Below are 16,141 nucleotides of genomic sequence, written 5' to 3' on the forward strand. Positions count from 1 at the left end.
CCAAAATGCCTGTGACTACACCAAAGCCAGCCGTCAAAAGGGAAGCGTGTCAAAGACGCCCAAATAATGTGATGTATGAAACTAAGTATATTATCCATCAGATACACTAAGATATAATTGTAATACATAAAAAAATGTAAGTTCACACACAGATGAACTCACCATTTGTAGCCGTGCCATAGGTTTATGCCCTAAAAATATAAGAACTTTGATAAAATGTATTTTGTATAATTCCATGAAAGAAGGGTAAAATGTGGTGCACTTATAATTCTAGTAGTGAACATATAGAAAATACTGCGTTGTGACTATGTTTGGCCCTGTGTCTCATGATGCCAGGTAAATCTTGAATGCCCAATTTGTATTTCAGATAAAGTATAAAACTATAAATGTTACAACATAACATCTTTTCACAACATGAGGCATCCTAGATATTAAACTCGTGTCATTTTCTTTTTATCCCTAGTCAAATAGTCTCAGAATCCAGATGAAATCCATGTAAAATAACATATTTTGAACTATTTTTAGTAATTTGGTGAAAATGAATTTAAATATTTATAAAGATGGAATTTTAAGTATATTGTTCACAGACCTCTTTTATAAAGCCAGAGCTTATAGGAAGATGTCAAAGATCATCATTCTGTTCACTATTATTTATTAAACCCTAAGCAGAACTATTTTCTATAAAAGGGTGTTTTATATTATGGTCAACTGCCAAGCGAGATAAACTGACTTTATAAACTGCCAGCCATGGGCACCTGGGTGGCTCAGTAGTTGAGGGTCTGCCTTTGGCTCAGGTCATGATCCCAGGTTCCTGGGATCGAGTCCCGCATCGGGCTCTCCGTGGGGAGCCTGCTTCTCCCTCCGCCTATGTCTCTGCTTCACTCTCTGTGTCTCTCATGAATAAAAAAATAAAATCTATAAATAAATAAATTCTAAAAGAAATTGCCAGCCATTTATGTTTCTGGTAGTGGGAATAATTTGAGCAGATCCCCTTTACTCAAAGGAAAGCAATATAGAGCTTAACCTTTTTCCTTTTGAAGTTCAATATTATTAAAATACCTTTGATGAAATTAGAAGGCTTGACAAAGGTCAGCTTGCAAATACTGACAGCAGGTACTCATGAAGGGGAATTCATTTAAAGGGGGGGTAAAATAGGGATTGTTGATGTGGGCTCAGAATCAATCCCTAGAACACTGTGTGGTTGAGACCACATTTCCATTCTGGCCTAGCCATGCTGGCACTATACAGCTTTTCTTCTGGAAAACGGCTATGTGTATACCTGAGCATGTAGAATCATGTGAAATTGAACTGTTATTTTAGAAGCCTAACCTGTCTTGATTCGTGGAGTAACAATTGCTAATCACAGGATGGGATGTGGGGAGAAAGAGAACTTCCCTAACCTACTGTGATGCTGTCCCAGAGAAACTGCTGTAGACCAGCAAGTAGGACTGTCTGGCTCTCTCCAGGTTTACTTGCTGCCAGCGTGTAGTTCTCACTGTGTAGCTATAATCACAGCACAATGGGATTCTCTGACAACTTAGGCTGGCTTTCTGGCTTTATATCCCTCAGCAATGATATTCCATTTTTGCCTCCAGACAGGAAAGAGAATACAGGCAAGGAAATAAAGCCATTCTCCTCCACCTGTGAACTGGAGCATGGAATGATTTAATTTTAAGGACCTCCTATTGTGCTATTCTAAGCTGGAGAACCATAAAACTTTTAGCATAAACATTAGCCCCACCTTGGAGGCAAGGAATATTATGGTTTCAGTTGATAAGGTAGGACCCTATAGACATAGAGTACAGATGAGACTATCTAGAGAGTGTGTGTGTGAAAAAGAAGAGACAAAGATAGTGACCATGTGAACACCAAATTTCAAAAGCTGGACTGAGTTAGAACAGCTGCTAATTAAAATGAGAAAGGGTAGATGGAGAAGGAAACCAAAATATAAGAGAAATTCTGACAATAGAGGGATGATGGAATTTTGGGAAGAAAGCACCCAGATTGGCTGGATTTCATACCTAGAAAACAATGCCATTGGTGATTTGTGAAGAGAGTGTGATAAAATATTAAGGATAGAAATCCAGAATAGAGTGAGATGTAGGATGGAAGTTAAAGAGAGATGAGGAAAAGAGGCAGTAATTTGGGCTCTGGATGCATAGTCTATAATTTGTGTGTGTGTGTGTGTGTGTGTGTGTGTGTGTGTATATATACAGCCTTTCTTCTGGAAAATGGCTGTTTTTCTTCTATAAAAGCTGTATGTATACATATATACGGATACATATGTATATAATTATAGTTACATGAAAAAATCTTTAGAATTAAAAAGATCTCAGTCTGAAACTTGGGCCCGATACTATTAGCTGGAGTGACTTTGGGTTGCCTCAGTGTTATTATTTCTTAAATAGAGACATTAATGCTTTCTTTACAAAGTGGCTTCAGGGAATAAATTGAATATCATGCGTATACCCGTTAGCCAATTATAAGTACTGAATAAATGGTAGCTATTGATACCGTTAAAGAGCAGCTTAGATCACCCTCCTTCTAATTAATTTAATTATTATTAATTATATTACTCAAGATGATGATAATGATAATACTAGTAATAACAAATGCTTTTGAGGGACCGTCTCTGCTAATTAGATGGCTAATTGATGGCTAACATGAAAATTAGTTAACTTAAGCATTAAGGAATTTACTGGAAGAGTGTGTTGTATAGCTTACAAAATTGAATTAAAAAACTGGAGTCTGAGATCAGGCAAGAGTTCCAGAAGTCAAGGCGTATTCAAGATGCCGAAAGACTGTCCACAGAAGCCATCTGCTCAGGACACTGGCCCTGGTCAGTTGGCTAGACATTCCCTGACTCCCCACACCCACTGCTGTGATACTGCACGGCCCACTCTGCCCCAGTGCTACTCCAGGGCTGTTCGTCCTAAGTACTGTTGACGTTTTGGACCAAACTTTGATTTGCGGGGTTTTCTGGTAAATGGTATGATGCTCAGTGGCATCTCTGGCCACTGCCCATTAGTTGTTGATATCACTTCCTGAGCCCTGATATCAAAAATTTCTCCAGACTTTATAAAAAGGACCCAGCTGAAGACCACTGTGCTTTGCAGATATTTCTAAAAGTGACTTTACTCTTTCAAAATTCAAATATGGGACAGGGCATCCACTTCGTCATACCTGGGTTATACAACCAGGCTATGACCACCAGAGGCTGAGAGTAAAAATAATATTGCTCCAATTTAATTTCCTTTGTAGGAGATAGCTGACTTCCACTTTAGATTCTCCTGTTATCTATGAATTGTGTTAAAATATTGCTCCACAAAACAAATATCCACAGAATCTCCTATGTGCCAAATATTATGCTAGACCCATTTAGAGTGATTTATAACCTTTGCAACAACACTCAGAGACAAATATTGTTCAAATTATTTTACTGATGCACAAAGTATGTTTTTCTGGATGTACATTATAGCTGATATTGCTCAGCTAAAAACCAGGTTTGTCTGATGTGGATATTCATTATCCTCTATCAGATCAAATTCAACTGCAGTTTATAACAATCCCACCTCATGTTTCTATGTTTTTAAAAATTTTGTTTACTACTTAGAGCAAGTGGTTTTTAATTATGTTAAACTGTAACATCTCTATTATGGAGATGCTTCCACATGGTGTTTATTATAGTACATAATTGCAGGATTGCTTTTGACTTACTATCTCTATTCAGTGAACAAAAGATACTGCCTAAATTTCTCATTCTGAATTCTCTTTCTAGTTTTTCTCAAGTTAGTGTCATGCCTTTAAAAAAAAAAAAAAAAAATCAGGCCTGAAAAGTCCTTGCAAATGTTTTTCAGATGGCGTCTAAGTATAAATTCTAATTGTTTCCTTTTTACCTAAGAGAGTTCATTTTTACTTCCTAATTATCTATAACCTTGCAAACCCAGGATTTCTCCCCCAAACTAGTAACCTAGAATCAGTCAAATTAAATTAATCCCAACATAGAAGCATTCAGGCTGCACAACTAGTATATCTTAAAGACCTTGCCCAATTGGTCCTTTTTTTGGCTATGATGACTCATAGTCCAGCAGTATTTATTTGTATAGACATAGTTGAGGGCCCTTTGTTGACCATTTATTTTTCTGTGACTTGGTAATCCCTGTAGGTATTCTATTGTCTTAGTCCATATAACAAAGTATCATAGACTGGATGTGCTAAACAAGCATTGATTTCTCACGGCGCTGGAAGCTTAAAGATCCAAGATCGAGGAGGCAACGGAGTCAGGGTAGGGGGAAGCTTGCTTCTTGGTCATAAATAGTCTTCTTCTCCTCGTGGCTAATATGGCAGAAGGGGGAGGGGAGCTTTCTGGGGTCTCTTTCATAAGGGTACCAATATCAATCAGGAAGGCTCACTCTAATAACCTAATCATCTCCCACCTTCTAAGACCATCACAATGGGGCTTAGGATTTCAACATAGGGACATTCAAGATAAACCTTCCATCCATTGCACATATTTCCCTAATATGTTTCCCCCTCTCTCCATGTACATACATTTGATTATTGAATCTTATTTTTTTCTCACATTTTGGAGTCCTTTATAGGTGTTTGGCTTCAATCAGTATACACTATACCACACAACATGTAAAAATTGCCAAGTGTTTAATACAGTTTTGTTGTCAATAAATGTTTTTGGCTGCCTGCCTGCCCACCTACTTGCCAGAAACGCTACAGGATCCGTCATTGATAACGATCATTTTTGGACTTAAAAAATCTGTTGCTGTTATTATGACCTAAATCCTTTCATTCTGCAGTGAATACCATGTTTTTGAAGTTTTATCTTTCAGCATGAACTATAGATAAGAAGAATGGGAGAGGCCAGCAAAATAAAGAGGCTTAATTTCAATGGATTCCACTCTCTTTCTCGCAGTATATCCATGTCAGCCATGGTGCCAGAAACTAAAGGTAACATAACAATATTAAAAGCCATCCTTAACTGAGTGTATACAGGTTACACGTACTGAGAAAAATGCTTTCTAGGCCTTATTCATTTATTACTCAAAACTCCCAGGATATCAGTTTACTTTTACTCTCTTTTTATAGCTGAGGAGTTAGAGTTATAATAAAATTGAACATGCAGTAGTAGTAGGCCAGTACCAGGCCTGCATTCTAACAGATGCTTTGTAGTTCATGAGCCTAGTTGACATTCTTATTAACACAAGTGTTATGTAGGGACAGTTAGCAGATGGTCAGGAGTATTATTTTGACCAAAGGAACAAAAGGAGTTCAGATGAGTGGAATCTCAGTAGGAATTTATTTATGTTATATTTATTTACACATGTAATATATATGTACATATGCATGTATTTAACAATCATGAGAAACACTTGGCCTTCTAAGCCTTTACAAACATAACTTTTGCTTCTCCTACTAGTTTTCTGAAGAAGGTTAAATTATTATCATCATTTGGGAGGGGAGGAAAATGAGACCCAGAGAAGAGAATACCTTGCCTAAGTCACATTGCTAGCCAGTGGCAGAACTGGAATTCCAAACCCAGTGATCCGGCTCCCCTAGTCTTGCCCTTAATTGATATTATGTGCTGTTAGGTGCAGAAGGAGTCCCATACATTCTCACATCCTCATCTCCTTTTTACTAGGCTTAAATGTCATGGTGTATTCACTAAAACCAGTCCCTTCCATATCAGTTTTTCCTTCTCTACCTGATGCTTTCCATCAACTTACAAATATGTTATTATATCTCCTTTCAAAAAAGAAAAAAAAAACTCACATTACTCCCATTCTTTTCTCCCTTTTTTAAAATTTAAAATCAGTTCATTAACATATAGTGTATTATTAGTTTCAGAGGTAGAGGTTAGTGATTCATCAGTTAGATACAACACCCAGTGCTCATTACATCAGGTGCCCTTTTTAATGCCCATCACCCAGTTACCCCTTCCTTCTGCACACCTCCCCTCCAGCAGTATGCAGTTTGCATCCTATAGTTAAGAGTCTCTTATGGTTTCTCTCTCTCTCTCTCTCTCTCTCTCTGATTTTGTCTTATTTTATTTTTCCCTCCCTTCCCCTATGTTCATCTATTTTGCTTCTTAGATCCCACATATGAATGGAATCATGTGATATTTGTCTTTCTCTGATTGACTTATTTCACTCATTTGTCTTTCTCTGATTGACTTATTTCACTCAGCATAATACCCTCCAGTTCCATCTATGTCATTGCAAATGGTGAGATTTCATTATTTTTGATGGCTGAGTAATATTCCATTATATATACATATGTATATACACCCCATCTTCTTTATCCATTCATCAGTCAATGGACGTCTAGGCTATTTCCATAGTTCGGGCTGTTGTGGACATTGCTGCTATAAAAATTGGGGTGCTTGTGCCCCTTCAAATCACCATGTTTGTATCCTTTGGGTAAATACGTAGTAGTACAATTGTTAGGTTGTAGGGTAGCTCTATTTTTAAGTTTTTGAGGAACTTCCATACAGTTTTCCAGAGTCTGTACCATCTTGCATTCCCACCAACCGTGTATGAGGGTTCCCCTTTCTCTGAATCCTCGCCAGTATCCGCTGTTTCCTGAGTTGTTAATTTGAGTCATTCTGACTGGTGTGAGCTAGTATCTCCTTGTGGTCTTGATTTGTATTTCTCTGATGCTGAGTTATGTTGAGCATTTTTTCATGTGTCTGTTGGCGCATTTGCATGTCTTCTTTAGAGAAACCTCCATTCATGTCTTCTCCCCATTTCTTAACTGGATGATTTGTTTTTTGGGTGTTGAGTTTGATACGTTCTATATAGTTTTGGATGCTAACCCTTTATTTGATAAGACATTTGCAAATATATTCTCCCCTCCCATAGGTTGTTTCTGAGATGTGTTGACTATTTCCTTTGCTGTGCAAAAGCCTTTTATCTTGATGAAGTCCCAGTAGTTCATTTTTTGCTTTTGTTTCCCTTCCCTTTGGAGACATGTCTAGCAAGAAGTTGCTACAGCTGAGGTCAAAGAGGTTGCTTCCTATGTGCTCCTCTATTTGATTTTGATGGGACCCTGTCTCACATTTAGGTCTTTCATCCATTTTGAGTTTATTTTTGTGTATGGTGTAAGAAAACGGTTCAGTTTCAGTGTTCTGCCTGTGGCTGTCCAATTTTCCCAACACCATTTTTTTTGGCACATGCTGCCCTGTTTTCCTATAGTAAAATTCCTATAAAACATTTATCTATAACTAATCAGTGCCAACTTGTCGTCTTCCATTTCTTCTTCAACCCATTTCAGGTCTTTAACCCCAGTACTCCATCAGAACCGCAACTACCAGTATCACCATTGACTTTTGTATTAACCTAGAGATGAATTCTTGGTCACCTTATTTTTTGACTTATCCTCAGTTTTTAATACTTAAAATACTATATTTTTTCACTTTTTCTTCAGAACACTACTTTTACTTGTGTTTACACTTAGGTTTCTGGTAGCTATATCTTAATCCATTGTTCTGATCCTCCATGCCTCCTCCTCCTGGGGCAGTAGGATATCCCAGGGCTCAATCTTTGAACTTCTCCTTATATTTATCTTCTTTTACTTATATTTACTCCCTTTGTTATCTCATCTAGTCTCATAGTGTACTAATATCTACATACAGATTATTCCCAACTTTTATTTTCCCACTCCTACACCTCTTCCCTGAATTGCAAACATAAGCATCCAACTGTTTACTTTATATCTGCCCTTGGATGTCTAAAAAGCATCTCAAATTAATCAAGTTCAAAACTGAGTTCAAAACTGAGTTCCTGGTCTTTTCCCCTCTGAACACTGTTCCCACTTCTACTGCCTCACAAACAACATTGCCCCTCAACTTCAACTCCCCAAATTCCCAATGTCAAGATGTTCTACCTATAGTTGTCCATTTCAGTATATGGAAACTCCATCATTCTTTATCTGATTATATCACGTATCCCAAAGAAGATCTTATTTGCCTCAAAACATAGCCATAAATTCACTGCTTTTTATGGCCTTCCCACTTCCACTCTGATCCATCTGGATTTTGCAACTTTCCAGTAGTAAAAGTTTTTTACTACTTTTTAGTACTTTTTTTTTTTTACTTTTTACTTTTTACTACTTTTTACTACTTTTTACTACTCTAGTCTGTTTCTATACAGAAATTAGAGTTATCCTTTTAAAACATAGTTAGATCCTCTGTTGAAACATAGATCATCTTTTGAAATTCTTCGGATTTTCCACCCATTAAGAATAAAAGTCTATGAGGATGCCTGGCTCAGTGGTTGAGCATCTGCCTTGGGCTCAGAGTGTGATCCTCGGTCTGGGAATCAAGTCCTGCATCAGGCTCCTTGCAGGGAGACTGCTTCTCCCTCTGCCTATGTCTCTGCATCTCTCTGTATCTCTCATGAATAAATAAATATAATCCTAAAAAAAAAGAATAAAAGCCTAGGGGTGCCCAGATGGTGTAGTTGGTTAAGTGTCTGACTCTTGGTTTTCACTCAAGTTATGACCTGGGTTCATGAGATAGAGCCCCTCTTGGGCTCTGTGCTCAGCATGGGGTCTGCTTAAGACTTTCTCTCCCTCTCCCTCTACGCCTCCTCAACCCCTCTCTCAAATAAATAAATAAATAAATAAATAAATAAATAAATAAATCTTTAAATAAATAAATAAATAAATCTTTAAAAAAATAAAAGTCTACATTCCTATGAGGTTTATAGGCCCTACTTGATTTCTTTAACAACTTCTATCACTCTCTACCTGGTTCCCTCTCCTCTTCCCACACTGACTCCCTTTGCTCTTCCTCAAATATTTCAGATATTCTCTCACAGCAGAGCCTGTGTACCTGCTGTTTCTTCAAACAAAACAACTATGCTTGCCCATGTCACTTACTCTCTCACCTCCTCCACCTTAACTTCTTAACCCAGTCAAACATTCCAATCCTCCCTTACCTCTGGGCCCTAATGTTCCTTTTTCCTGCTTTCATTTTCTCCTTAAGGACTATCCCTAGTGAACATACTATACCTTTATCTTCTTTTTAAATCATCATATAAAATATTAAAAAGACATCAAGGATAAAGATATAATAAAATTTATACTTATTATGCTTTAATCAAGGATATTTGTAAAAGACACTGGCCATCCTATGGATGCCTGGTATTGAGGAATAAAGTAGCTGCCAGTATAGTTTGAGGCCTTCCCCATGTTCATGTTCTCTCTCTAGCTCTCTCTCTCTCTCAAATAAGTAAATGAAATCTTTAAAAAAAAAGAAATAGACTTAGTAAATTTCTCTTGACTATGACTCCATGGTGTCCACATAAAACTAAACTGGATGCTTGTCAGTAAAATAATCATCAGTTTAACAGCTTATATTTCAGAAAAGATGCTTTTGAAATTTCATTTAAAGAGAGTCAGTGATTATTTGATTTGCTTTCTATCCAGGTACTAGCATTTACTTTTCTTAGCTTCCAAAAAGATTTTTTGATATCTCCCACCACATACTTTCTTAACTTCATATACATTCATAAGAAACTGTCCCTATGTATATAATTTTGCTATTTATCATCCTTTTCTAACTATGTTTTTTGGATGAAGTAGAATTTTACACTTCACCACTGCCTAGGGCATTTGATAGGAGGCTTGAAGTAGTCAAACTTCTCTTTTTCCTCTAACATTCTGTTTTCCCAAGTATCTTTCAGGTTGCTTTGCTTCTCTGCTGGACTTGAAGCAAATAATTGACACCATCTCCATTGGGACTCCAACTGATCCATCATCAAATCTTCCCTTTTCTTCCTGAGAGAACTCAGGTAGTTCACTTTTATGTTGTTTTATTGTGTGTGTTTTTTTTTTTTTTTTTTTTTTTTTTTTTTTTTTTAATGTAGGCTCCACACCCAGGATGGAGCCCAAAGCAGGGCTTGAACTCAGGATCCTGAGATCAAGACCGGAGCTGAGATCAAGGGTCGGATGCCTAACCAAATGAGCCATCCACCTGTCCCCAGGTAGTTCATATTGTATTGCGAATTTCTTGGAATTTATTGTTGCTGGTATCTTTCCATTTGATTATCACTTTGCCATATGGTTAGTTAATGCTGTTAAAGAAGGGGGTTAGCTAGTGCTGTTAAACTGTTAACTATTACCAGAGAAAAGAAGCAAGGGCATCACTATTGCACTTCTGATTTTGCTCCCTTCTGATTTTGCTCCCACTGTTTTCTTGCTGCCCACAGGCACTGTTCCTATGAATCAGTGTTCATTCCTTAGAATCAAGACAACAGGAGATTTTTTTACACTGCAAGTTTGTTAAAAAAACCATTGGTTTAAAATAAGGTTTTATTATATTCTCAGGTTACTTTTTTAAAAAAACAATGCATACATATATTTCTCCACATTTTTATGAGTTCTTCCCCAAATCTGGGGGAATGGTGTTTATGATATGTTAAATTAATACTGTGACTCTGATTCTTTGTGTAGATTGCACAAAGGTGTGTATGTGTGTATTTTTATTCATCTTACATTATATCTTTCCTCACAGTCAAATAACTGAGGTAATTTTCAGGTAGAATAATTTTTACAAGAATATTTGACAAGAATTCCGGCGTTCAAATCGTTTTCAGTACAAAATCGTTGCTCTGTTGATCCCTTAGATGTAAAACCAATTTCCTTTTAAAGTCTACATATCACTCTAGAAATATAAATATAAAATAATGTCATAGGCAAGATGATGAGGCAAATGAAATATTTCTCTAACTGAATGCAAATGTATTTGTGAGGAGAGTAACGTTTGCAACCTGGAACTCATAGCAGAGGTCAGAACTTCCAGTGGGAAATTTCTTAATGGCTGGTTAGCTATTCAGAGAATAATCTTTTTCAAAGCCTGACAATATTCATATCTATAGAGTCTTTCTCCCTCAGAAAAATTTACTAAGAATTAAGAAATAAAAATGTGTTTCTTTCCTGTGAAAATAAAATCACTTAAATTATCATTTAACTCAGGGTTCTCAAAAGCAGCACTATTGCCATTTGAATTAAACAATTCCCTCTGGTGAAGGAGGCTTGCCTATACACTGCAAGATGTTTACCTGCATCCTTGGTCTCTATCCACTAGATGCTAGTAGCATAACCCCTTAATAGTGACAATCAAAAAAATCTCCTGACATTGCTGAATGTCCCTTGGAGGACAAAAATGCCCCCAATAGGAATGATGGATTTATTTTTTAATATTTTATTTATTTATTTATTTATTTATTTATTTATTTATTTAGGGGGGTGAGAGAGAGAGAGAGAGAAAGAGAGAGCGAGAGAGAGAGCAGGGGGAGTGGCAGAGGGAGAAGGAGAAGCAGACTCTCCACTGAGCAGGAAGTTCGAGCCCAACAGAGGGCTAGATCCCAGGACCCTGAGATCATGACCTGAGCCTAAGGAAGATGCTTAGCCAACTGAGCCACCTGATATATGTAAAATACATATATTTAAATATGTCATTATTGGGGTGCCTGGGTGGCTCAGTTGGTTACAGCATCTACCTTGGGCTCAGGTCATGAGCCCATATATAATAATATGTATTTATATGTAATAAGTATTGTGAATTACCAATTCATGGTTTTTTGTAAATTTTGCTATTGTGGTGTTTGTATAGTCTTATTAATTTGCACTAGCCTTTTATTCAGGAAGGTCATTAGCTTTTGCTTCCTATATATAGTACATATATTAGTCCTATATGTAGTGCATATATTACTGCTCTATTTTTAAAATCTTTCACATCATTCTTGACATTTTTGATAAAGAGCTTTTTAAAAAATTATATGTACTCCAAACCATTCATTAGGTGGTCTTGTTCCTCCATTTGTTTATATGTCTACTAAGCCCTTCCCATAATTAGAAAAATAAACATCTATATATTTTTGAATCCATTTGTTTTTAACTTGTACAGCAATTTTTATATTCTATCCTATAAATCCTAAAGGGCTTTTGATGCCAGGTTAATGAATCTTGAAAAACAAGAGAAAAAAATGTAACTGAATTGTTAGATTGTCAGTAAACTAATTAAAGTTTACCAAGTGCCTGTAGCGTGCCTGACATAGTGCTGGGTGGTTTACAGGCTGGGTCATAAATGACCATATTTAATATGCCATCATCATTAACAGTATTATTATGCTTGGATTATACATGAGGAACTTAAAGCCTACAATATATGGTAGTTTGATCAAAGACACAAAGTTGGTAAGTAGTGGGATAGGAATTTAGACTAGTTTTGTTTGACTTAAAGCTTATGCTATTTCCATTAGAGCAAGAGTCTACAAGAATAGATAGTCTCTTGGAGTTTTGAGTGGTAAATGACATGATCAGAACTGTACTGTAAGAAAACCCTAGCATGGGCACCTAGGGTGCCTGGGTGGCTCAGTCCATTATGCATCTGACTCTTGATTTCAGCTCAAGTCATGATCTTAGGGTCATGGGATCAAGCCCTGGATTAGGCTCTATGCCCAGTGGGTTTTTTTTTTTTTTTTTTTTTTTTAGGTTCTCTCTCTCTGTTCCTCCCCTCACTCATGCTCTCTCTTTCTAAAATAAAATAAATCTTCAAAAAAAGACAATTTAGCAATAGCTGACAAGGAAGTTTTTTAGGTTTTGTTTGTTTTGTTTTTGTTTTTTAAAGAAGAATCTGGGATGCCTGGGGGCTCAGTGGTTGAGCCTCTGCCTTCGGCTCAGGATGTGATCCTGGTATCTGGGATTGAGTCCCACATTGGGCTCCTGGGAAGCCTGTTTTTCCCTCTGCCTGTGTTTTCTGTCTCTCTCTCCCTCTGTGTCTCTCATGAATAAATAAATAAAATCAAAAGAAAGAAAAAAAAGAAAGAAAGAAAGAAAGAAAGAAGAAGAAGAAAGAAAGAAAAGAAAGGAGAAAGAAAGAAAGAAAGAAGAAAGAAAGAAGAAGAAAGACAGAAAGAAAGAAAAGAAAGAAAGCAAAATAAAGAACGAAAGAACAGACACATACAGCACCGAAAGAAAGAAAGAAAGAAAGAAGAAAGAACTTGGAGGCTATTAAAGTAGACCAAGTCAAGAATAATGAAATCCTTGTGAATGGAAGTAGTTGTTGGAAGTTGAAGAGGAAGAACTGGAGAAGAGATATTATAGAGAGAGAATTGGCAGAATAGTCTAACTGAATATTGGGGAAAGAAAAATAGATGTGTCAAAGATGATTAAGAATTTTTCAACAATTTGACTTGAAAGAAGATATGAGTAGTTTTTAAAATATGAAGTATTTCTAAGGAATATTACAAAGTCAGTTTTGGATATCCTCAGGTGCTAAATGAAGGAGGTGAGCTCTAGGTGATGGTTTAAAGTGTAATATTGAACATTGGACAGGGGAAACAAGATTGGATTTGAGTTATGAATGTGAGAATCATCTGCACGGATATAATAGAACCATGAGATTGCCACAGGTAGGAGTCGAAATGAGAGGAATCATGAACAGATTCTTAGGAAATATTTAAGTGGTTAATATTTAAGTGTTTATATAAAGTGGTAGGAATAAAAAAAAGAATATAGATACAAAAATAAAGGAATGACTAGAAAAGTAGGAAGGGACACAAAAGGTTTTTATGTAAAGAAAATCATTGGTTGCAAACACAATAAATATTTTTAAATAATATGATAAAGTGAATGTGTACCCGTATCCCCTCACGTTAACCAGAGTAGCATATGGCTGCCCAAATTCCAGCTCCCAGAACCTGCATGACATTGCCTGAGAACTTAAACCTGCTTGCTCACATGACAGGCCAATCTTATCAGAGAATTTCCTGCCAACCCCAGTAGCCCTCAACCAATGACTGTGACCTTAGTGTGCAAGTACTCTGCTCCCTTGCACCTTGAGCAAGATAACTGAGGTACATCTTCTAAACTGGCTGTGGCACTTTCCTGGCATCATTAACTTGAACTTATTCTCAGGAGACCCTTGCATGATAAGAACATTTTATTTCCTGTCTTCTCTTTCATCACTTTCCTAGTAGCATTTCCTGCAATCTTCTACAAAATGAACCTTTTTTGTGTCCTTAAATCCAAATTTGTCTCAGGATCTTCTTCTGGAAGAATTCAAATGTAAGCAACATGACAAATGATATGGGATGTTGGTCTTAGGGACAGAGATGTCATTCTGACTTCAGGGACAGCCCTCACACGTGAGTGGTAGATAAGTTGGGTATAAGAAAACTAAGAAAGAGGGATTGCTGGGAGATGTCAGGTAATTTGAGATGATGTAGAGGGAAGTTGAGAGAAGGATTTGATCTCCGTCTGAGCCTAGAGTGAGATTGATCCTTGCTCATCTGCCTAGAGTGGTAAAGGGGTGGATGTTGAAGATCTGGGAAGAGTAATGAATTCTAGAATAAAATTCAGTTCTTATTGTTGCTAAGATAACATAATAAGCCTTCGATCAAGGTTAAAAATATTTTAAGATAGTGCCAAGTAACAAAAAGAGCATTTTTTTTTTTTTTTCCAATCAGGCAGACAGACTTGCATAGGAATTCTGGCCTCATCTCACCCTGTGACCATGTGCATGATAGTTAACCTCTCAGGCTGCATTTATACATCTGTGAAATGGGGATGATAAGATTCATCAATCAAGGATCTGTAGAAGAAATGCAACAAGATGCAGAGCTGCCTAGCTATTTACAACATAGTAAATAGTAAATGTGAGCTGTTACCCCATCTGAGGGACACAAAGAATCCAGTTAAAATTTGACTGCATGAGCTCAGAGTGCATATTCAGCTTGGTGTTATACATCTTAAAAAAAAAATCAGAATGTTTGTCTCTATTACAGAAATCCTGAGATTAAAAAAAATACCAATTTGTTCCAAGTTTTTCCTTTCCCAGGGGTTTTAACAGACTCACAGGTCCTATTTTGATAACCTACTACATTTGTCTAGGCATTCACTTTAAAAAGTAACAAATATAATAGTTACTTTAGCCTCAGCTTTGTAGATGTTTTACATGGGTATTATTTTTCAGACAATGAATGATATCTGATTATTCTGGGAAAATCAGATTTGACTTGAGGTTTCCTCCTTGGCTTTTATTTACAAATCAAAACAATGTACTGAAAAGCACGTTGAAAAGAATTTTTCAAGCACATTGTTGTGTTTCCAGAGGAAGAAGCTACAACCTCAAGTGAACTTCCTTGTTCTTAATACATATTTTAGTTTTTTAAAAGTTTTTCTCTCCTACAAGTAGATTTGCCTTTATACTTTAACATTCTTATTATTAAAATTCATTAGACATGGATTACAGCAGAAAACACTATTCAACTATTGTAACTATGAATCCTGTGAGTTTTCTGTCTACTGTATCTCCTACTGTATCTCCTAAACAGCATGGAAGGGAAATAGTCACATGATTATTAGCACTCTAGAGTTTATGGGGGTCAGTCACTCTTAGAAGACAGTAAAAGGGAGGAAGCAAAATATATGACTGTCAACTATGATGTTTCTGGCTGATGAATATAAATATTCTGGTTTTCTTGCAGACTGTAAGTTTCCTATCTTAAATTTCAATGCAGAAAAACATTGAAAGGTTATTATAAAACACTTTTTCTACATTGAATTGCACATGAAATTATATAAAAAATATGCAAAGAAATCCCCTTTTGGCAATCATAATAAATATGAATTTATAGCCTTGTGTTCATTTAAGTTATTCAACAATGACTTTTTAAAACTTACTATTTCATGTGTTCTATATTGAACACAAAAGTCACAGAAATAAACAACTCACAGTGCTTTTCTCCCAGGGATTTAACCATCTAGGGAGACAATTTCCAGTCCACTTCACTTTCATGAATATAAGTTACAAAAATAGATTTTTCCTTATCCAAGAATTTAGTCAGCATTTTTTAAAAATTTTTTTATGATAGCCACCCACAGAGAGAGAGAGAGAGGCAGAGACATAGGCAGAGGGAGAAGCAGGCTCCATGCAGGGAGCCCGACGTGGGATTCGACCCCGGGTCCCCAGGATCGCGCCCTGGGCCAAAGGCAGGCACCAAACCACTGCTCCACCCAGGGATCCCTTAGTCAGCATTAAAAATATTTTTTCTCTTTCTCTGATTATGTGACTTCCAGAATTTTGACACCACTCTACATTCTGGACTTAACCATCATCATG

General features: G+C 36.6%; 1 long non-coding RNA gene across 1 annotated transcript; it reads left to right on the top strand.

Annotated features, from left to right (window-relative positions):
* Nucleotides 1–15,911, top strand: LOC119877033. Its single transcript, XR_005370439.1, has 5 exons — nucleotides 1–73; nucleotides 4,166–4,285; nucleotides 4,832–4,962; nucleotides 9,689–9,806; nucleotides 14,487–15,911. It is a non-coding gene; the product is annotated as an uncharacterized LOC119877033 (long non-coding RNA).
* The last annotated feature ends 230 nt before the right edge of the window (nucleotides 15,912–16,141 follow it).

Source organism: Canis lupus, chromosome 15 (assembly GCF_011100685.1).
Source record: "Canis lupus familiaris isolate Mischka breed German Shepherd chromosome 15, alternate assembly UU_Cfam_GSD_1.0, whole genome shotgun sequence".
Taxonomy (NCBI): domain Eukaryota; kingdom Metazoa; phylum Chordata; class Mammalia; order Carnivora; family Canidae; genus Canis; species Canis lupus.